General features: G+C 38.1%; 1 protein-coding gene across 2 annotated transcripts in view; it reads right to left on the minus strand.

Moving 5' to 3' along the window:
• CAB39 (calcium binding protein 39) overlaps nucleotides 1-23875 on the minus strand; it is an 89330-nt gene extending 65455 nt beyond the window's left edge. The window contains exon 1 of one of the 2 annotated variants that reach the window (XM_021716000.1): nucleotides 23704-23875. The gene's annotated coding sequence lies outside the window, so the exon portion shown is untranslated. Of the gene's footprint in view, nucleotides 1-23432; nucleotides 23468-23703 lie in introns of those variants that run through there. The other variant, XM_008064932.2, reaches the window with a different exon arrangement.
• Between the last annotated feature and the right edge of the window lie 150 nt (nucleotides 23876-24025).

The following is a 24025-nucleotide window of genomic DNA, read 5'->3' on the forward strand; positions in this document are numbered from 1 at the left end:
AAGTGATATAAAATGAGTGAGGGGAAAGAAACTACAATTCCTTGTCTTCGTCTCTACTGACCAGACTGTCCAACTCTGGACAGTCATTGAACTTAAATGTCAATTTCTCCATCTTTGTAAAAATTGAGGAAATGACTTCTCAACTGCCCACCTTAGAAAGCTAGTTATTCATATGGAGTGACTAAACAACAGGCTACTCTGGCCACAAAGAGACCACACAAATGTCTGTGCAGTTCTATATATAAGATACCAAAGTTAAATGAAGCCAATGAAGATTCTGAGTGACTCATATAAGGCAGCAGTCTGTGAGAGTGAAAACATGAAGATTCTTAATGCAAACCAAAAGCTTACGCCAATTTATACAGCCATCAACAGTACATGAGGGCAGCCATTTCCTCACCAGCTAACCAACACTAGAATTTATCAATCCTTCTGATTTTTGCCAATCTGCTAGGTTACAAGTACTATCATCTTGACCTCCTCCTCTTCCCACTTTGCCAATCAATTTAATTCTTTTGATGTGAACTGATAACTGATAACAATGAACATATTTTCAATTTGTATTTTCTTAGTGAAATTGTATATCTCTATTGTCCATTAATCAACTGTATTTAGAATCCTTTTTTTTTAATCTCTAGGATATTGTATAATTATAAATATTATCCCTTTGGGTGTTTTTTCTTTTCAAATATGTTCTCCCTAGTTTGCCATTTGCATTTCAGTGTTGTCACTTCATGTAGAAAGTTTTAATTTTTGTATAGCTTTATATATAAATCTTTTTCCTTATGAATTTTTTATTTCCTACTAGGCTTGCATCTGCATGCTGAAGATTCCATATATCTATAATTAGTTATTTACAACTAAGCAAGGTAACTTATTCTGAAATAAGCCATGTTAATAGAATCTCATTTAACAAATCTCACTATGCTATCCACTATACTATCTCACTATACCATCCAAAGGTGACTGCTTTCATTATAGCACTGCTTAGCTGAGGGTGAAAAAGTCAATCAAGAAATCAAGTATAACATAAGAATTCATGACTTTCTCCAGTTAACCACCAACCAATTAAATTATTGAGGGAGGGCACAGTATACTCTTTATATGCAGTAACTACACTTGAATACATATTAAATATGATATTAAATGAATTTTACACTTTAAAAAGTTTAGGCTTTTGATTTGAAGATATTTTAAAAACTGAATTTATGACATGCCTTTCAGAAATAGATTCCTGCTGGGTATGGAGGCTCACCCTGTAATCACAGTACTTTGGGAGGCAGAGGCGAGAGGACTGCTGCAGCCCAAGGGTTCAAGACCAGCCTGGGCAACTTGGTGAGACCCTGTCTCTACAATAAATCAAAAAATTATCTGGGCATGGTGGTGTACAGCGGTAGTTCCTGCTACTTGGAAGGTTGAGGCAGAAGGATCACTTGAGCACAGTAGGTTGAGGCTGTGGCAGCCATGAGCATGCCACTGCACTCCAGCCTGGGTGACAGAGTGAGACTCTGAGTCAAAAAAAAAAAAAAAGAAAAGAAAAGAAAAAAGGATTCCGATTGATGATGTGACAAAATACCATTCCTAGAGTCAGGCAGGCTGAGGCAGGAGGATTGCCTGAGCCCAGGAGTTAGAGACCAGCCTGGGTAACATTGTAAGACCCTATCTCTACAAAAAATAAAATAAATTCTCATTCCTAGACTTTATCCCAGTCCAAGCCAAGCCAGGGGCAAATAGTAGAACTAGAAGTTTACAAAATATACCATCAAACCTAAGCAGCCATTTCAGTGGGTATCAGACAGAAATATTTGAGGCAAACCTTGTGTCTTAAGCATGGAGGCATCCAGGACTGGGGTAAACTGAAAGTGAGAGCTGTCTTGAAGAAAGAACTTGAAGCATTTTAAACAATCTAATCAGACATGTTAAGATGTACATTACCATCTCCACACTAGTCTGTGAGCTATCTGGGGACAAGAGCCATATACAGTAAGACCCCTTCATACAACCCTTCAAGTTGTGAACTTTTAAAGATGCAGACGTATGTTGCCAAGTTCAATCATGTAAGGTTAGTACACGTGCCTGTCACACAAACATTGTCACATGTGGGCATCCTCTACAAGTGGTTAGGCATTTGTATAATTTACTGTAGAGTACTGTGTATAGAGTAGGTAGTATAGTATCTTTATTTCAAGTTCAGGATGTCCAGAAGCAAGAAAACAGCAGTGACGTAGCTGGTACTGTATAGCCAATTGTGTTAGCTGGGTACCTAGGCTAACTTTATTGGACTTACCAACAAACTCCCAGAACTCGTTTGTATGTAGGGGACTTACTGTATTCACAATCTGTACTGCAAATAGCATAGCTGGCAACCAAATTCCTGTAACATTTATCCAGCTGTGGTTTTGTTACAGATGAAGTGAACCTTGTGGGAGTTGACTCAATCAAGGGACCCCCTCAATTATTCTCCAAGTATTCCTGTTTGTTGTTGTTCCTCTCAAGGGGTGTGGTGCTCCAAACTAGACCCCATATACATATGTGATCTGACCAGGCAAGATGACCTGTCCATATATTTCAAAAATGCAGTCTTAAACTCCATTAATAGTTATACTACACAGCTAAAAAGCTTTCTACTGAGCAATTTAATTGACTCAAGTCTTTTGTGCATATTCCACAGGGAGCCACATCTTCATCCATTGTTTACTACTGCATTTTGGAACAGGCTTGCAAAACTGAAGTATCATTCCTATTAAATTCCTTCTGATTTAGATGCAGTATACAATATGACATTGAAATTTTTGTTCTTGGATCTTAATGTTTAGTGCCCTAACAGAATCCTTTAAACTACAAATCTGATCTGCAAGTCACACAGGTCTTCCTTTACTCCCTGTTAAAAGAACAAATAAGTCAAAGACACAGTACTGGAGCTTTTTAACAGAGCCTGTATCAGTCTGTATTTTGTGTAGCCATTAAAACAACCACAGGCTGGGTAAAGTGGCTCAAGCCTATAATCCCAGCACTTTGGGAGGCCAAGGTGAAAGGACTGCCTGAGCCCACGGGTTAGAGACCAGCCTGGACAACTTGGCAATTGGAAGGCTGAGGCAGAAGGAACGCCTGAGCCCAAGAGGTCGACGCTGGGGTGGCCATGAGTGTGCCACTGCACTCCAGTCTGGGTGATGGAGTGAAATGCCAACTCAAAAAAATAAAAATAAAAAAACCACAAAGCCACCAGGCTACTAACTGCATTATACTATCACTGGTGGTAGCTTACAGATTTCTTTGACCTCATGACGCATATATATTCATACATAAAAAACACAGCACTTATCCTTGTTATGCAAAATTATACTGACATTCTCTATTTTGTTCTATCCTAGTCCCCTAGTCCCTTACCTCCTTTTAAATGCTGGTCATAACCTACTAAGTTGATTTTACAATTCACTCATAGGATGGAACCTGCAGTTAGCAAAACAAAGATTTAAAATCAATTTGAGTAGCTCTTTTACTAATGATAGCTGTCTTAATTCACAATGCTGAACTTCTTAAATTATTGCAAAACACTAAGATTTTTATCACATAATTTAAGACTTGAAATTACAGTTACATATTACAGGGCATTATTTAGAAACAGTTATAATACATGACTGACTTTAAAAATATATTTATAGGTCTTTTATCAATATGGATCTGCCATCTTCAGTTTTATCTGCAATGATTCATTCACAGATACCCTAAGGAACTAAGAGTTACATTATATTTTTAGAATTTAGAAAATATGACCTTCAACCATTTCCAGACAAATTAGCACTGTATTTTAACAATATGAGAAGTTAATCAATGTCCACATTTCTAAATGTGAAATCTTCAAGGATAAAATTATAAATTTATTTTTGTTCTGGTTAAATTTACTACTCATGTTACCACAAGCTTGTGTAAACATAGTCCATATGATCATGGGCAAACATCATGGGCTCACCCACATTCTGGTAAATAAGAAAAGCAATAGTCAATCGTGATCTTTTAAAAAAGGTAATTCCTTAAAAAGAAAGTCTAAGTCAAAACTTGAACTGTAAACAAATGAGAAAATTTGAAAGAAAGTGAAAATATGGAAGAAAAGAAAAAGGCCTTCCAGAAAATTATTTTTGTGTCAAAGAATTAAGGTAGATTAAAGGTGCTGTGGTTCTAAAAAGTTACACCTGAGTGGTGAAATTTTTATTTTTTTATTTTAGTTATTCCAATGTAGAACTGTATTTTGAAACACACACACACTTTTCTTTTTTAGATGTACAGCTCTAAATGTATTTCTACAGGATCAGATATAAACCTGGAAAATCGCTCTCCTTCAAGGTCCAAGCATTGCTATTTCTGTTCTGGTCAAATGCCCACAAAAGCACAAACATGCCACAAAACCAGCCTGAGCTGAACCACCATAGTTGGAGATTGAAAGGCTTATTTTCTTTTTAAACCGCTCAAAGGCTGCCGTATGGTGAGATTTAGTGTAAATAGAATGTTTTTCAGCAAAAGTATTCAGAGTCACTAAATGCACAATTACATGGCCCTGTAAAGGATCACACAGAACATTCTGCCCAAGGATGATCTCTCTGAGAACTGTCCTAATCAGTCAATATACCCTTTCCACTGAAGGTTTAATCCTGGGTTGAGAGAAAACTTTTAGATGAAATAACTTCAGAGGAAGTAGCTGAACTTCATTTGTCAATTGACTGGCATGATCAAATATAAGAGCTCTTGCTTATGCTTTTGGAGGAAATAAGTTCCCAGTCATACAGCCAAAACTCAGCTCATGAACCAAAAGATGAGAACTTTACGACATATAATAAAGTGGTACATATTTGCTAGTTGTTCCTGGACTCAGAATACAGCTGGGGAGACAGGCACAAATACAGAAGACTTAAATCTATGAAAGACTAATACATGCCACGTTACCAAACCCTATATAAAAGACAACCAAATTAGTGATATGGTAGTAAGTACAGAGGACAGATAGGGCACTGTGGGCTGAAGGTTCCAGACTTCAACAGAGGGGATATTTCTAGAACTGCATCTTGTAGAATGAAAGATTTGGATTAGAGTCATTAAACATATTTCAACTGACTGGAAAGCTTTATGCAACAGTTTGAATTATGATAAGGAAACAAAAATTATTTTGTAATTTTGTCAAGCTCTGGTGGGTAATGAAGTATTGAGTGAAAAGAATGGCTGAAGGTGAAAAACTCACTGTAAACCTAAGTGCTGTTTACAGAATAACCACATGCCTTCTTTTATTGCTTAAAGAACATTCCACACTTTATGAAGTGGTGCTTTCCATGTAAGTGTTGACATCACAATACAGCCAAACATGCAAACTTGCTTTTTAATCTGAAAACTTTTTCTAAAAATGCACAACAAAAGCGTTTTATATCCAAGGAAGCATAAACAGTGAGGTTTTAGTGAGAGGCCTCAGAACATTCAGGAAGAGCTATAATGAATATTTACTTATATTAAAAACTCATTTCCTTCTGAAAAAATTTTGAACACAGGATTGTATTTTTTCCTTACTATTTCATCAGAAGAATAATAGTGATTGTGTAGACTAAATAAAATATTGTGACTGTGCTCTCATATACAAATAATCATTTCTGTGGAGGCTTCAAAAATCTATCTTGATTTTTAACCATATCTTACAAATATTGGGGTTATTGTTAACCAAACAGCCAACCTCTCAGAATCACAGTGGTTTAAACATCAGTTATACTAATTAAAATTAGGTTTTCTACATGTGTTCTGGGGAGCACGGAGGGGACAGGGTAAGCTTTTTCTGTAACAGTGCGAGACTGGTGATACAGGCTTTGAAATTTTTTCAGACTAAAATATTAGCCACAATTCTAACAGTGGCTGTTAAGCCTCATTCTATCTAAAGTTTGGAGCAAGTGACAGTTCACCTCCTCTCCAGCCCAAACATCTTACTCCTATCAGTTTTATTTATTGAGCTTCAGTGTCATCAATTTAACAAATTTCTTAAAACTACTACCTTATGACATAAAACAATGTCCATTAAACATGCTTGCATGCTGGGCACAGAACTGTTTTCTGAGGAAAACACTAACCTGCCCTCCAAGTCAATTTACATAACTAGATTTGAAATCAAGTCCTGGTTAAGTTTTCAAAGTCAGATAGATACTAGGGCTGCCCGCCAGCTCAGCCAATTGTTAAAGCCAGAGCAGTTACCAGAGACAATAACGTTGGACCGCTCTGGCATCCAATTTTATTTAAAAGTTCAGTGACATGAATAATTATAGAAGGCTGCTTCCATAGCTCCAGAGCATCAGAAAACTAATGATCTAATTAAACTGCATTCGGACATATTATCTTCTATGTATCATACTAGGATACCTTAAACTTCAACTGAAGACACTTCATTTTTACAGACACTATAGAGATTTGAGAGAAGTATACTAAGGACCCAGAGCTCACATTAATAAAGGATCCACAGGTCTCAATTATGGAAAATTATGTTTCGCCTAAGTGGTTGACTTCCTTTTCCTTCATAAGTTGTCTTTGATGATCTTATGTCCTTCTTTGTTTTGGCTACTCAAACTCAAAGCCGAATGTATGGGTTCCACTAGCTAGTGTGAAAGACATACATTTGTTTGTGTACTAATATTGCCCCAATAATCATTTTATTTGTCTTTCCTTATTTTCCTATTGCACCTTATTTAATTTTTGGGAGTGATGTGAAAGATGGGACAAAAGGGGAGGAAAAAAAGAGAAGGAAACATACCCTTAATTTTCTCCATTTCTCTAAAATGGTAGGCAAAGAATGTGAAAAAAACCCCACCTATTTTTAGGGGGAGGGTGTAGCTTTTAACTTTACCATTTGATAAATCTGTTAAATACTCCAAGATCTAGTGTGTCAATTTTCTTACTGAGGTGGAAATAGATAACAATGCTAAGGGGGCAACTTGTCTGGGGAGAGATTACTGAATTAAGTCAAACAGAGATAGCCTATCAAGGCAATCAATATGTATGGTGTGCAGCAAAATAAGGAACTGCCACCAATTTTCTTGCGATTCAAGGAATTTCTATCTGTAAGTGTCCTAAGCCCTCCTTTGTAGTATGAGGTGTTTGTCACAGCCCCTCCATTCCTCAGATCCACTACGCCAGTGTACGATGCCTGTTTTATTCCTGTTGTACTTTCTTATATGAGTAAATACAAATATTTCCAAGTTTATACCATATATTTTTCAAGCCCCTATTATATGTAAGGCATTACAGATATTAAAGTCTAAATGTCTGCCTCCATAGACAATTTTTTAACCAGGTATACAAAACATATTCTATTCAACTGGTATTGAAAAAATACCATTCATAAATTAAAATAATGGCTGAACTGTATTTTTAAACTTCTGTTCTATATTCAACTCCATTCACTCTAAGGGAATAAAGAAAGGAACAAGAATACAAGGGGGGTGGGGACAGTGGGAAGAGGCAACAAGTAACATGCACAATGCAAATGGAAAACAAGCTGAGAATAATAAGTTAAAGCACTACTCACTCAACAAATATTGGTCACTTGATGCTTTCCTATGATTTTTTAAAAAAACACCAAAAGTCAAAATATTGGTGGTTTAAACCAAAAGAGTAATGCAGAACAAACTTCCTCCTGGGGTAGCAAACACTCCCGTTCCTGTTGTATTTCTGGGAGAGTTGAGTGAATGTAAGGGCAGTGGCTTTTAGTCAGGGTAGAATGCTTTTGGGATCCTGTAGTCAGTCCTGTACAGACTCTCCTGGGCCTAGATGATATCTGTGACCAAGAGTGGCTAAAACAGGGCCTACTTTTAAGGTTAAAATTAGAGATAAAGGACAAAATAAGAACAGGAATGAGATACATCCTGGGCAGACAACTAACCAAGAAGTTTGTTAAACTTTTATCTAGGACACCTAACCAAATCAGACGGGAAAATGAGAGAAACTCAACACTCCTCAGTTGGAAAGGTCATAGAGTCACTGTACATTACCCCAGCACCATTTCTTTCTGGCAACTCCTAGTACCCCTCACACACCATTCACACAGTTCCAGTGGGAGGTGCTGTAGTCCTGTATAAAACATACTCCTGCTGGCCCCAGCAAAGAAACCTAGAGGGAGGAGTAAGCTAGACATTCTCTATCTATCTCTATCTATCCAGGGGCTGAAATCCCATGAGAGAATACTTATGAAATGCAGGTGGTGAGGTTCTCTACCAAGTGGCAAAAACTGGTCTGCACAGAGAGGATGGGGTAAGCAGAGAAGCATGGGAAGAAATGGACAGTCTTAATGGTGTTTGCTTCCAACTGTTTGTGAAACCCAGGTGCACCTCTGTCTTTTCCCACATCTTTCCCCAAGATAAAATTTTACTAAATATTTGCTTTGTTGGAAGAAACAAGAGAGTTCCAATTAATACACGGGCCACATCTAAGGGCAGGGATCAGACATTTCTCCTCTTAAGCTTTTCAAAGGTCAAATTGGCCTTACGCAGACTGAGAGTGGCACCATCTTTTATTCTTCCATATACTCTGCATACCAACTTTAAGGTTGGAGATCTGAAATTAGTCATTAAGAAACAGGGGAAGAAACATGAAAAAACAAAGTGTGAAAACAGATATGTCACAAACTGCAAAAGTTTAAGATTATATAAGCCAATGAAAATTATATGTAACTTTTTTTACATATAATGGCCATCCTAAACTGAACTCCCAAAATGATCTTGTGAAACACCTGATATTTCCCTTGGATACATTTGCTCTAAAACTCAGCAGTGGTACAGAAAATCAAGAATTAAAAATTATATAAATATGTAAGTATGTGGGTACTGGTACATTGTTTCTTTTAAGAGTCCTCTTTAAGAGTTATAAGGCTGCCGGCCCCGTGGCTCAGCCTGTAATCCCAAGCTTTGGGAGGGCGAGGTGAGTGAGTGCCTGAGCCCGCGGGTTCGAGACCCACCTAGGCAACTTGGTGAGAACTCATCTCTACAACAAATCAAAAAAATTAGCCGGGCGTGGTAGCGTGTGCCTGTAGTCCCAGGTACTTGGAAGGCTGAGGTGGAAGGATCGCTGGAGCCCAGCAGGTTGAGGCTGCGGTGGCCGGGAGTGGCCACTGCACTCCAGGCTGGGCGACTGAGTGAGACTCCAACTCAAAAAAAAAAAAAAAGAGTTATAAGGCATTCAATAACAACCATTTTAAAACTGTCAATTCCCCAATTTCTCTTTCAACAGTTTCTGAGAAGCTACTTATTGGATAATAGAGGTGGAGGTATTTGGGCAAAAAAGTGTTACATTTAGAATCTCTAGAAGTGCTATCACGTCATAGTTCTCATTTAGAGGTAAGTCAAACAATCTACTGAAAATCCTCTTGGTTCCAAGGAAAGACCAGTGAGCAGCTATGACTCCAGAAATAGTGCCTGAGAATCAACCTACTTTAAATGGGAACACCTGAGGACTTGGCAGACAGCCTTGCACCCTTAGCAGCAAAAATATGAGAGGAGGGGTCAAGAAACAGCTAGTCTTATAATTGCTAAATGGTAAGATGACAATTTAACATCCAAACCAGGGCAACCTGTGGAATGAAGGGGGGCACAATGAATACTTATGTGAGGACAACAGACATAAATATGTACTTTCCCTGACAACTCAGGACATTTGGTCACCCCCACCAAACTATGACTATCTTGATTTCTTGATTCCCCTGCGCTATCATTAGGCAACTTTTCTGCTCATGTCCATTTCCCCATCTAGCAAGCCCAAAGCACTCTTCATTGGAGAAGGGCCCAGCAGGGTCACCTACACATAAATTTTTGTTAATCTTGATTGAACAAAAAGCCACATATGAAAATATCTTTAAAATACATGTCAGTGATGATGAAAAGAATTCTCTTGGCAATATTTAATAATTCATATCAGTAAACATGTATAATTCACTAGGATTACTGAAGTCCATACCATGTCATGGAATAACTAACTCGTCAATCTTCCACTAATCAAGTTGATCCAGGCCAGGTAGGCAACTAGTTGCCATGTTTTTCCACAGGCAGACTTCGTTATTGTCATGATTCACCCTATCCTGTTCTCATAGCTGAAGGATCAAAATAGGCTGATCTAACTGATCTAATTTCCCCAACAGCCCACTATCTCAAGATAAGCTCTTCCCCCACCTCATCTTTGAGCCAATTTACCCTGGTTTATGTACCTTTGTATTTGAACACTGTAACAAATATATTTTCATGTATGCCCCAAGAGAGCAAGGCCCATCTTGATGCACTCTTTCAAGATGGATACCAAAAGAAAAGCAACAGTGAGAAACTATGTTTATGTGCACACACTAATTTGAAACAAAGATGAAGTGGAAGATGTGTCCTGAAACCCAACATATAGTCTTAAGACTGATTTTGTTAAACCTGAAACTATAAAACTTTTGAGTTCTTCTGTTAAGAGATTATATCATTGAGCTATTATCTCTCCTTTGACCACTGAAACGTTCTTAGCACTAACTCCACTTTCTATAGCTTTATGACACTGCATTAATGGGGTGTACCAATGACATAGTGCAAGATAAACTGGAAAACTCTAACTTGTTAGAACACCTTCAACAATCCCAAGTTCAGAGAAGCAAACTCTATTTTCTCCTCCCACTCGTAGCTAAATAGATATATTTAAATAACAGCTTTATTGAGCTATAATTCACACACCATACAATTTATCTATTTAAAGCACACAATTCAATCTATTTAAAGCACACAATTCAATCAATATCAGTATACTCACAGAGTTAACAACCACCACTACAATCAAAAAAATAGCTAGATTTTTTTAAGACACTGAAGATCACTTATAGTAAGGATGAAAAAGAAATTTTATTTTTCTCTGGCTTACATGAAACGATCATCTTAACAATCTGGCTATGTATTGGACCCAACTATTTTCCAGAAAGGTCCTACTGGCAGTATATGAGTTCATCTTGTCTTGTGTGTCTAAACACAACTCTACTGGCATTAAGCATTACCACTTTTAAAAATCTCTATTTAAGTGTCCCCCATTGTTTATTTATATGTATTTTATTTAGCCACTACCTAAATTGAAGGTTCATTTGTCCAGTGTTTTAGCCTTTAACATGTTTGAAATCCCATGCTTTAAGGGTTAAGAGCATAATCTTTTATCAGATCCAAGTTTAAATCCCAGTTCTGCTGTTTAAAAGTATGAACCAAAACCCTTGGGTAGAGCAGTCACCTTCTTTTCAATTATAAAAAATGATAACTAAAATTTTAACACAAAATGCCCAGGGTAACATTTGAAATGCAAGAGAAGCTTACTAATAAATGATAGCTATCAGTTTGTGTAAGCTTTTACTATACTGAGGTAAATACCAACCTTTTGTCCATTATCATACAACATTTTTTTACCCATTTATCTTAGTTTTCTATCACTTGACAGCAATAGAAATAAGCCTGTTTCCTCATCCACAGGTCTGATAAATGTATGTAAATATTCATATTTTTTAAATTTATGTTTATTTTTCCATTATTTTCATATAAAAGGGACTTTAATTATCAAAACTGATTGCTCCAAAGGATAACAAATTGTTTAAAAATCGATTCTTATTTAAGTCTTTTCCTCACTCAGTTTACAGTTTTTGTGATAGAGATTCCAACATTTCATACAGATCCCTTCACTGGGTATTTTTTTTTTTAGATTAAAAAATATAGTTTATTTAAAAGGTAAATTAGAGAGAGAGTGAGAACGAAAGGGGAGATTCACCTCCCCAAGCAGGGAAGAGGGCCAAAGCCAGAAAGCTCAAAGAGCACATGGCCACACAGGAGTCTAGTAAGGCAATGGCCTATTTCATTTTTTTTTTTATTGCTCTAATGAATATGATTTTTCTCCCAATATTTTTGTAATTGAACGCTACCAATTATTAAATATCTTTACATGGTATGAAGCCACCTTACTCTTATTTTCTGCTCTTGATTTTCTTACGTTTAAGAATGTGACCATCTGCAAAACTGTTATTTTCCCCTAATAATTAAACCTTTTATTTGATGTATTCTGGCACTGGCCAGGATGATATCAAACATCATCAGTGTTATCAAACATCATCAGTGTTACTGGGCATCTTTTTTTCCTGATTTCAAGAGTTCACGAATCAAGAATAACTGTTTAATTAGCATTGTTATCTTGGCACATATTGGGATGATATAGCCTGAAGGTTGAATATAAGCTGGAGCCAAACCCCAAGGTACAAAACTAGTTCTGTGGCTTACTTTCATCTTTTTTTTTCTTGTGTTGGGAATCTCACTCTGTCATCCAGGCTGGAGGGCAGTGGCATGCTCCTGGCCACAGCAGCCTCGACCTGCTGGGCTCAGGCAATCCTTCTGCCTCAGCCTTCCAAGTAGCTGGAACTACAGGCACGCGCCACCATGCCTGGCTAATTTTTTGATTTATTGTAGAGATGAGGGCTTGTCAAGTTTCCCAGGCTGGTCTTGAACCCGTGGGCTCAGGCAGTCCTTTCACCTTGGCCTCCCAAATGCTGGGCTTATAGGCGTGAGTCATCATGCCCGGCCTCAAGTCATCTTTAAGCAGACTATTTAACCACTTGGCCTAAATTTCTTAATCTGCAAAATGAGGGTGATAATAATAATAACATTTCATAGGGTTGTAAGAATTAACTGAGACAGTATAAGCAAAAAGGTTAGAACAATACTTGGTACACAGTAAAAAGCGAGTGTTTCCCTCTTTGACAATTTCCTATTTAATTAAATTTGTTGGTGTTTCACTAAGAACTTTCATGGCTTCAGAAGTAAAATTGGAATACAGTTTTCTTCCTTTGTAACGTCTTATCAGGTTCCTGTTCTTATATTTTAGTAGGTTTTTTAGGAGCTTCTGCTAGTTTTGAAACATGAATTTGATGTCTTTTTGCATTTTTCTAGGGTCTAGAATAAATGAGACAATTTTCAGCTTTTAAAAATTTTTACAAGGAACTTTTAATTTCTACATGGGTATATATTACATATATAATTATATAAGAGCATATAATGCCTATGCTATCTGGGTTTGGTACGCCCCTCCCCTTTTTTGGTTTTGAGGCCATGGTCTTTAATACATACTTAACATATCCCATGATTAACAATCTATTCAAGTGCTCTATTCTCTTATGACAATTCTGAAAAACAAAGTTTCATTTTTTTTTTTTTAGTTGGAGTCTCACTCTGTCACCCAGACTGGAGTGCAGTGGCCGCTCCCGGCCACCGCAGCCTCAACCTGCTAGGCTCCGGCGATCCTTCCACCTCAGCCTTCCAAGTAGCCGGAATTACAGGCATGCGCTACCACGCCCGGCTGATTTTTTTATTTATTGTAGAGATGAGGTCTTGCTGCCCAGGCGGGTCTCGAACCCGCGGGCTCAGGCAATCCACTCACCTCAGCCTCCCAAAGGTGCGGGATTACAGGCTGAGCCACCAAGCCCGGCTCAGTTTCACTTTCGAAGCTGTGCATGTCATGTAAATTTAGACTGAACGTCTCTCTGGTCACTTTCTTCTGGATATACTCCTAGGTCTTGTTTCTACTCCTTCTCTATTTCTTATTATTTCTTCCCCTTCTCAACATCAATAACAAAGCTTCTATAAAAGATAGCCCTGACCTTTCAAACACCTAGGGGTACCTGCATACATAACTCTATGGTAAGCACACTGATCCCTTCAGTCTTCCTTTCACTACATTTAATTTTTAAAATGGAAAAGCTTCCATATGATAAAAATGAAAACGCTAACATTCCCTACTTGCCTCCCCACCCAGCCACTTTTGGCTTCTGGGAGGAAGGGGTGTCCTCTTCCCATCAACTCAGCTTCTAATCACTCGTATGTGCACAAGACCATGACTAGTTCTTGAATAAACAAACAGGCTAGGATCAATAACAGGCTAAGAACAGAAGTAGCTGACTTTAACAATTTTAAACTAGGAAGTATTTATACAACTTGAGAAAAGCATATTAGATAACTATATTCTAGTAAAACGAACATGAATAAAATGATCCTGTAAAAACACCAAAATAACTTTCAAGTCCTAGAAAAGATTCCAGTTTAAATCGTATGACTTATCATTTTTTCAAGTAATCTCAGATATGGACAAAATATGAATTCTTTCAGATCTCCATATCCTGCCTATCTTCTTACCCAAGACACTTAATAAAATTTTATTAGGAAAGGAAATAGTTAACAACTAGATGGTAGCTTCTAGAAATCAATACTTAGCTAAGGACTCTGTCTAGCAATCAACATCAAGTTCAGTCACTATGATTGGTGGACTCCATCTTTTCCTTTTATGGGAAAACAGTACTTTTCTAATCTTCTTGCATTGTTCCATTTCATCACAGCTCCTCAAAGATCACTGACAGCAACTCAGTAATGTAAATGTTCTCTGTGTCCTGTGATAGCAAACATCCTCACCAGGAGATTTGACCTCATCTGTTTCTATATCAGAAATTTCCTATGTTCCAGGATGCCTCTGCATTCCAGTATTCTGTGGTAGAGACAGTACAGTAGGTTACAGGTTCAAGTTCTGCGACCAGGGTTTCAAATCTAGGGCCCCTTTCTAGGTGTGTAACGTCAGACCAATTACATAATTAGCTTCTCCTTCTTCGTTACTCATCTGAAAATATGAGGACAAAATTTCATATTAAATAGGGTTGCTATAGGATGAAATGAGGCAAACGTTTATAGAGATCTTAAACAACATTATCAGCAGCTAACATATATGTGCAATGCTAGCAAATTGTTCTTTTCACTTCATTCCTCCTGCTCACCCAAGTAGAGAAATCTTTATGCTATTTTCATACTGAAATGGTATGTGTCCGTGATGCTGATTGGAACCTCTTATTTCAGCAACTTCAGGCCATAATGAAGACAAAACTGGCAATAAAAGAAATAAATGGAGAAACATTTAATGCAGGGCTAGAAAACTCAAATGCTGCAGTAGTTGACATAAACATAGTCAGTTACGTTTAAGGTATTAGGAAATTTGACCCCCACCACTGTCATTCCCCTCTAAATATCCCTTTTCTTACATCAAGACACAAAAGTAAACCCCAAATAGCAGTATAAAATCATGAGGATGGGAGAACTAAAAAACTTGCAGAAATGGGGCTAAACAGGAAACAGCAACTTTTATCTTCTTCTTTTAGTGAATTAAAACCATTAGACAGCTAAATTAGTAACTGATATAGGTATGAAAATATTCATAATAAAGATTACTCTAAATTTAAGATACTTAAAAAAGAACAGTTTTAAAACTATACATAATGTAACTAAAGCTCCGCAACTATGAGTCCACTTGCAACTATGAGGCAAACAACTTCAAGTGGCTCCTTTTCGCTATTTTAAAACTTACTATTTCAGAGAGCTGATATCAGAACAAATGATACATCTAACTACAGACCAAGAGTCTAGGTTCACTTGTGACTGCTTAAACATTTTCAAAGTCTTAAAATATTTTTGAAAGTACATACGGTATAGCAAAAAGAGTTTGAGAGCTTCAGTCATTATAAAAGCTAAAATGTATTGGGCACTTGGAGCATATCAGACACACTATGCAGAACATTTTTTACTGAATCCTCACAACTACTTTGGGCATAGGTTCTACTCCTGCTATTTTACGAATGAGAAAGCTGAGGAAGAATGGGCATTAAAAACATTCTGCCCAATAACACACAACCAGGATTTAAATTCAGAAAACATGGCCAGAGTCCCTTCTTTTATCTCTATACTGAGCTTGAGTTTTCTCACTTATAAAACAGTCTATGGTATATTTTCACTCTAACATCTTACCAGTTTATAAGTTCACATAACCTTACAGTGTTTCTCAAATTGCACGGTACATCATTTTAGTAGCTCATAACGAGCATTAAAAGGCAGACTACAACACATCATATATAATAAGGCCTAAGTATTGTTTCAAGAAATTTTTCAGTTCTGAGAGTGTGTGTATGTGTTGGATCAATGATCAAAAATGTAATTTCTCAAGTCGGGCTCAGAGGCTCAGCCTGTAATCCCGCACCTTTGGGAGGCTGAGGTGAGTGGACTGCCTGAGCCCGCGGGTTCGAGACCCGCCTGGGCAGCGAGTCCTCATCTCTACAATAAATAAAAAAATCAGCCGGGCGTGGTAGCACATGCCTGTAATTCTGGCTACTTGGAAGGTTGAGGTGGAATGATCGCCGGAGCCCAGCAGGCGAGGCTGTGGTGGCCAGGAGCTGCCACTGTACTCCAGTCTGGGCGACCGAATGAGACTCCAATTCAAAAAAAAAAAAAAAAAAAGTAATTTCTCACTGTAGGCTGGAGTAAAAACAAAAAAAGAAGGCTTGAAAAGCCATTAATCTAAAGGATTATTTTTTTAGTTAAAACTGAATTCTAAATTCAATTAATAATTTATTCCTACCTTAGTTGAATTCCAATCCTAATAAAATTATCATCCCAAACAGAAAGTAAATGCTTTGCATGCCATATATGCAAATAAGAGGGTTTCCCAAACTGTGGTCCAGCAGAACCTTCCTTCAAGCTGTTTGTGGGTATTTTCTGGAAGAGGGGCTGTTCTTGTGACAGAATAAACCTGGCAAATTGAGAAATACTTCACATTATATTTCCTTTCTGGATCAGTCACAATGCACACTATTAAAAACTCTGACAAGCTCCACAGAAAAACAATAATACAACCACCATAAAAAATAAAAATCTGATTAACTATGTTTAACCCAGTGTTTTCCCAAGCTAAAATTTCACTCTGGAACTTCTCTTACCAACAACTACTAATCTCTCCTAAGACTAGTATTTTGTAAAAGCATGATTTGGAAAACACCGCTTTATGTGGAACTTATCTGAGAAAAGGGAATCCTCATAAGTTTCAGTGATTACAGTATGCAAATCACTTTCAGTGAACACAAATATAGCAGAGATTAAAAAATTAACAGAAAATTGTATTCTGGTTAAGTACTTCATCTCTACTAAGCAGAAGTTTTCTCAGGCATAGCTGTATCATTTAACATTTACAGAAACAATACATTATACTCTGAAAACACAAGGTGGGAAAAGGAGAGAGATTTTAAAAGGTTAAAAAATCCTCAATTCATATAATTACTATCTAGAGAGACAAAACTTACATACTAGGAAGAATTTGCAATGCATACACAAAGGTTAAACAGAGGATAAAACCATACTGTAAATAGAAAGATGGGAGTCAAAAGATCTGTGTGGGCTCAAGCTAGTGGCCTGAGCTTCTATCTCCTTACTGGAGAATCAGAAGTAAATAAGTTGGTTGATAATATGCCATCAAAGCAGGGAAAAGTTGTTTAACTAGAACTCCTAGAGGCCAGGCATTTAGGACAGAATCTGGCATCATGGGCAATAAAAACTGCTTGTGGACCAAACTGATTAATAATAGACATTCGAGAAGTTATGAATGCTAATGGGTGGTGAATATCATCCTCATCTCTATCAGTGATAGAATCCTGGGCTGGAAAGAACTCTGTGGCCTAAGCCAGAATACCACTTTATGTAGGTAGAGGGTTAATACCAATTACAGTCAAAGCATGTTCTTTACATACCCAAACTTAATTCATTTTTGGTCCTTTCTTTTCCACTCTCATTGCCTCTGGTTAATGTTTTTCCTTTTCCCAAAACAGACAGCTCATAGAACTTCACAACACAGTTGTGACAATGGAACTTGGAACTGATAGGCTTGAGAATTTGTTAATAAATAACCTGACTTACTAAGCTTGTACTTTACCATATAACATTTAGTTCTTAGCTATGTATTCATAAGCCCAAAGATAGAAAGTTTGAAAATACACATACTGATGTTATTCATATTATCCTAAGCAGAGAACTCCAGTGCTGTGAAATAACACCAGGCATCCCACCAACTGGGAGAAAAAAATGTTGAAGCACAGTCACATGTCATAAAGTTCTCATGAAGAAAGGTTGCGAGACCATGAACAAAAGGGGAGGTTCCTAGTGCAGGAGAAAAAGGCAAGTCAGAAGCCTGCACACAGGATCAATGAAAACAAGAGCAAAAGAAAACTAAGGGGCTTTCAATCCAGGCCCCTTGATTTAATAATGGGATGATGAAGCCCAGAGAGATGGAGTTAAACCAGAGAGATAGGATGATGAAGTCCAGAGTGACAACATGATTAGTCATGGAGTCAGGACCCAACCCTGATCTGATTCCCAGGCTTCTGGGTCTTCCATTGTAATACAGGCCTCCCATCTTCTCTACAAGACTAACATGAAAATTAAATACTACCTACTGTCCTAACTATAAACCACTAATCAAATTATGACTCTATACACCTAAAACACTTAGAATAAACCATCTCGTTGTGGATTAAAACATGTGGTTACTGTTTGGAAACTTATTAAAATCCTCATTAGGCTCTATTTATAAAACCTCATTCCAAAATAAGAAAAGAAGAATGCTCAGCAAGAAGCCGAGATCCTATGGAAGAAAATAAAACTATCTCGTATGAGGAAGTCAGACCCTATTCCAGGGAGCACACATTCTGAAGTGAGGCAGATCTGGATTCAAATCCTATCTCAACTATTCAATGTTTGTGTGACCCTGGAGAAGTCCTTCTCTTGGGTTTCTCATCTGTAATGATGCTGGGGACAATTCTACCTACCCCAGAGGTTTGCCCAACATTTAATGGAACCAAATGGTAATTTGCTACCCCAAGCTATCTAATTTTTATTCCTCTCCCTTGATTCGCTGATGATTTCCAACTTTTTAAAAAATATTTTTGAGTTGGAGTCTCACTCTTGTTGCCCAGACTGGAGTGCAGTGACATGCTCCCAGCCACCGCAGCCTCAACCTGCTGGGTTCTGGCGATCCTTCCGCCTCGGCCTTCCAAGTAGTTGGAACTATAGGCGTACGCTACCATGCCCGGCTAATTTTTGGTTTATTGTAGAAACGAGGGCTCACCAAGTTGCCTGGGTGGATCTCAAACCTGTAGACTCAGGAAATCCACTCACCTCGGCCTCCCAAAGTGCTGGGATTACAGGCTGAGCCATCAAGCCCGGCCCAATTTCAACTTTTAACTTCATATACCACCCCCCAAAAAACTTGCCAGCTACATCACAAATATTACTAATATTAGTATATTAAACCTTAAAAAAAGAATTATGTGCCAAAAAGCATCTAATATATTTGAATACAATCTTTGTAAATGTTAGTGAAACAGTTCAAAGACCTTATTAAATAAAGTATAAAATTAATTCCATTCAAGCAAACTGAATAAAGAATGGAGAACCAGGCTTCAGATCCAGTTCTGCAGCTACTAAGCTATACAACCCTAGGCAAGTGACTTCACGTCACAGAAAGCTCTACCAATTATAGTTCAAAGTTAACCAAACATTGCTCTAGTTACAGTGGGCCTCAGTGTTCCCACCTGTAGAAAGAACAATTCCACCTAGATTGTTTCTCAAGTTCTAAAGTTTCTTCCACCTGGAACCATCTATCATAAGCATCACAAGGCTTATTATATCTGGGCATTTGATATGTGCCAGGTCCTGTGCTAAGCCAGTAAAATGTAGTAACTCATTTAATCCTCCTACAGCCCTCTCAGATGTGGTCTATTATCATTCCTACCCAAGGAATCTACGCTATAGAGAAGTTAAGGAACTCGCTTAAGGTTATATAGCACACAGAAGGAGGAGTGAGGGCTCAAATTCAGGAGGTCTGGCTGAACCTGTGCTTTTAACCACTAGATAATACTGCCTCTCCAAATTCTATAAAACCAAGAGACATGTAAACAAAAACCTGTTCATGCTATTTCTTCCAGTGATATATAATCTACTGTGGAGGGAGCAGTGACTAACATGTTAGCAGTCAGTACCTTGTAAAACAGAAGTTACGTCGATTAGACAAGGTCACAAAGTAGCAACTTAATTAAGATCAAGCTACAAAATGCCTGGTTTGTTTCTCAGGTAAATATTTTATCAAAATAATCAGAGAGTGTGATGTTTTAACATTATCATATATTTCTTGGGTCCTCAACAATGCTCCCAAGGAATAATTACCATATAAAACCAAACTACCACTAAATACTGGTTAACTAAATTTCCTCAGTCTTTTTAACTATGCATATGAATACACATACAAACAAGTAAACACAAACCTACAACTTAAACACTATATTCTGAGTCTGAGTAACAAGATCTCAAGTTAGACACAATCTATTAAGAATCATACAAATAGGCATGTGCTGGACGTGGTCAACATAAACGGCCAGGCTTTACTTCCTCCTTTGGAGTCACTTCACACCTGACTGACCTCTTGCAATTCTCTGCATGCCACTCTCCGTTCCTCTGCTGGCTTAACATCACAGCTGCAGTAAACCACAATTCTGCCATCCCCTCACCCCTTCCACTTCAAGAGGAAAGTTAAAAGCTCTGTGGGACTAGGAAGCTCTGTGAGAGAGACAGAAATGGCACAATGGAGGACAACACACACAAAGGCTGATGGCAACAAGCTGTTAATTTGTCATACCACCAGTCTATGATCTGCTGTCCAGCCCCTCAGTAACTCTTCTCATAATCCATGGAGGGCCCGAGAAACAGAAGCAGAACATTTACCATTGTATTCCTAGATTGATCTACTCTACCAATGATGGTGGTGGAAATATATGTCTTACTTTGCTCTGCCCCATATTCTGGACTGATGAAAGTAGTGGTTAGGGGAGTTGAGTCCAGTTTCTCTTTCCTACTGAAAGATTCTTTCGCAGTGGTATTTAAAAAAAAAAAAAAAAAAAGTAGTGGTTAGGGTCCAGCTTGGACAGTCTTCAAGAGCACATAACCTAAGACCTTTCACACAGTTCGATTCCTTCTTTTACTAAAGAAAGTTCCAATACCAGTCTTTTCTTCAATAAAAGCCAAAAGATAATCTGATGACTAAATCGCTGTATAACGTTTGGTCAGTTGGCTTCATCTGCATTCACACAAATAAGAGATCTTTATACCTCAATAATTAAGTAACAAGTCACAAGTAATCTAACCCAGAGATTCACAGATTTGATCTTCTTTCCCCCACAATGTCAAACAATGTTTTGTTTGTAGAAACTAAAGTTTACCAACCAAAGTTTTGACATTTGTCCATCCTAATCCACCTATCATATTTCCACTTCTGTAACACCTGAGGACATCCAAAAAAAATCAAACTCTCTATTAAAAAGAGCCATGGAAAAGAGAAAAATAAGCTGGAATAGAAACATCACCAGAAAGATAATCAAAAGACATTACCTGAAATGAAATTCTGTCCTTATTTTAGGGGGGTGGATTTGTGTATTTTTATGGCAGATGGAAAAACGAAATCAGTGGCCAATGTGGGAAAAAGGCTCTTGGGTAAGTATGAGAGTACCTACAGAAATCTATAATCTCACAAAAGCTGATCAAAAGAAAAACCTTTACTGAATATTCCAAGGCAATAAAGATGCTGTGTGGAACACATATTTGCAATATACAAATAAAGATTCAAATAAAATCAAATTATAAAATCAAATCCCATACTTAAACTGGATTTTTTTTAGCTATTCTTTTATATTAACTTTTTGAAAATATATACAGTCTAACACACCATTTCACTTTATATGCCACGAAACAGGAGACCCCATTAATATATCTTAGAATGTCAAGGCAAGGAAAAAACTAATTTAATACAAGAACTTGCCGTCTAAAATGCTAATAAGCCAAAGTGAGTCGCCTTGAAATAAATAAAACAAATAGCCACCCCTTTGTTAGAGTAGCAAATCATTTCATGACAACTCTACATTGACTTGCATCCAGCCTGAATCTTTGTGATGTCATGCTTAAAAAGTAGTTAACTACTACATGATGGTCCTAGGATAGAGACTACTGCTCAGGAGTGGGATGGGAAGGGGTCCCGTAACACAGTGTATGGGAGATGGAATTCCAGTCATTAAAGTAATCTTTCTATAGTGTTCCTTTAAAAGTCCATTCCCTCATACAGTAGAGATCTGTGTGCTCTCTTCCACACCTCATGAAAACATGCATACTGTCAAGTAATAAAAACTATTCAACAAGCAATAAGATCCAAATCTTACAGAGAAAGTAATAAATACACTTCAAACAAGAAGCTCTTAGAAAAAGTTCTGTCCACAGCAGTAGTTATTAAGCATAACTACTGCATTTCATCTGACATAAACAATGCAACCTTGTCAGGAAAAAAACAATACACTTAAGACTTCCATTGCTTGAGTAAAAATATTTTTATATGAAGATATTTAATGACAAGAAAAATTTAATACATGTATATATATATGGCTGTGTGTATATGTGCAAAATATATTATGTAAAGAAATAATACACAGAAAAAAACTGGAAAGGAAATATGCAAAAATGTTAACTAATCAAGGAATGATTACAGAAGATAATGTTTTAAAAGTTTTCAGTACTTCCTGGATTCTACAAGCTTTTACAAAGATCATGTATTAGTTACTTTGATAAGCAGAAATTTTTTATTTTATTTTTAATTTTTTTAGAAATTTTTAAAACTGAAAAAGTTGGCATTCATTTGTCACATACACAAACAACAAGTGCTTACAAAGGTTCTAAGCTGCTTTCATAGATCATATATGCTAGACTTCAAATACAGCTACTAATTATTTGCTAGCAATTTGAAAAAACTACAAAGCTAAAAACTTTTATTTCTGGTTCTACTAGAAAGCTTTTCATGACTAAAAACAAAGAAATGTTTACCTTTCTATAAAAAGGTGTATGTCCAACTTCCTATGCCAGAATGTTAGTTACTATTTGACTTTTAAAATGATCAATTTATGTTATTTTACACAAATGCCGTCTCAGCGAAGTAATTTAGGTTTAGCTCAGTAATTCCACAGCGTGGGCACCTGATACAAAGTGCAAGAAATTTTGATGCATTTGAGCACACTCACCAACACAAAACACCTCGTGTGCAGATGAGCTTATTCTATAAGCACCTTTCCATTACCTCTTAAGCGCCTGACATCTAATGAAGCTTTTTGCAAACGGTACTTCGCTTAGCCTGGACTTGAATTTACTTGCATATCCGGGAAGCTGTCAAAATCGATCTCAAACTGCATTATATTCAAGCTACAGAATGCCAACTCCTGACTGGGCCTCCTCTCTTCTTTCACAAGAGCGCCTTTAATATCCCCTAGCCTACATTTCCGGGCTCATGAGTCACTGAGAAATGAGCTCTAAGTTTCCCTTAGAACGCCGCTCAAACAGCCTCTCTACAGCATTCAAGGACCCGGCCCCAAAATACCTCTTTAGCCCAACCCACCCCCCACAACGGCCCTCGCCAACACACTGAATGGCCCACGATTTTAAGGCTGTGCCTTTGAGCCTCCGTCCTCTAGTTTCGCTGCCCCTTCCACACACCTTCTTTTGTGCAACTCTCCTCTCCTACATCCCATCAAGCCTCCAAGAACCAGCTTGGCACCGCCTCGCCCAGGAGGCCTTCCAGATTTCTGCTAGGCAGAAATAAAAGATCGATCCGTCTGGTCTTCCCGGGTGCCTTTCTAGCACTCTCGTCGTTCTCTCACGGGACTTATCGCCTCCTTCCTGGTATCGCGGTTATTTGTGCGCTCGTCCTATCTCCCACACCAGAGCGTAAGCTCCTCGGGGGAGGGGACGGCGGGGCCCGCTTCACCTTTGAATCCCGCCGGCGCGGACCGACTAGGGCGCCCGCACGCAGTGGGCGCTCGGGTTGGCTCAACTGAACTCGGGGACGCTGCCGCCGCACAATTCCTAACCAGAAAGCAGGCATTTCGGGAGAAAGGATGATCACAAAGATGGCACATGCCTCCCGGTAACAGGAAGTTGACCGGGGGCCGGGAGCGAGGAGCCCCGAGCGCCAGGCGCAGTCGGAGTGACAGTTGGCCGGGCCCCGCACCTCCCTGCCCTCCCGACTCCGGCCGGGGACGCCCCACGCCGCCAGCCCGCCTGGGAGCCACGGAGCGGGTGGCGGGAGC

This window comes from Carlito syrichta, unplaced genomic scaffold (genome assembly GCF_000164805.1).
Source record: "Carlito syrichta isolate Samal-C Ts95f unplaced genomic scaffold, Tarsius_syrichta-2.0.1 Scaffold308105, whole genome shotgun sequence".
Lineage (NCBI taxonomy): Eukaryota > Metazoa > Chordata > Mammalia > Primates > Tarsiidae > Carlito > Carlito syrichta.